A 250-nucleotide genomic window follows, 5' to 3' on the forward strand; every position below is an offset into this window, starting at 1 on the left:
ATAGAGTTTCACCCTCATCACCAAGACTGGAGTGCAATGGCATGATCTCGGCTCACTGCAACCTCTGCCTCCCAGATTCAAGTAATTCTCCTGCCTCACCCTCCCGAGTAGCTGGGATTATAGGTGGCTGCCACCATGCCTGGCTAATTTTTGTATTTTTAGTAGAGATGGAGTTTCACCATTTTGGCCAAGTTGGTCTCGAACTCCTGACCTCAGGTGATCTACCCCTACTCGGCCTCCCAAAATGCTG

Source organism: Rhinopithecus bieti, unplaced genomic scaffold (genome assembly GCF_001698545.2).
Source record: "Rhinopithecus bieti isolate Rb0 unplaced genomic scaffold, ASM169854v2 scaffold_27016, whole genome shotgun sequence".
In the NCBI taxonomy this organism is placed as follows: domain Eukaryota; kingdom Metazoa; phylum Chordata; class Mammalia; order Primates; family Cercopithecidae; genus Rhinopithecus; species Rhinopithecus bieti.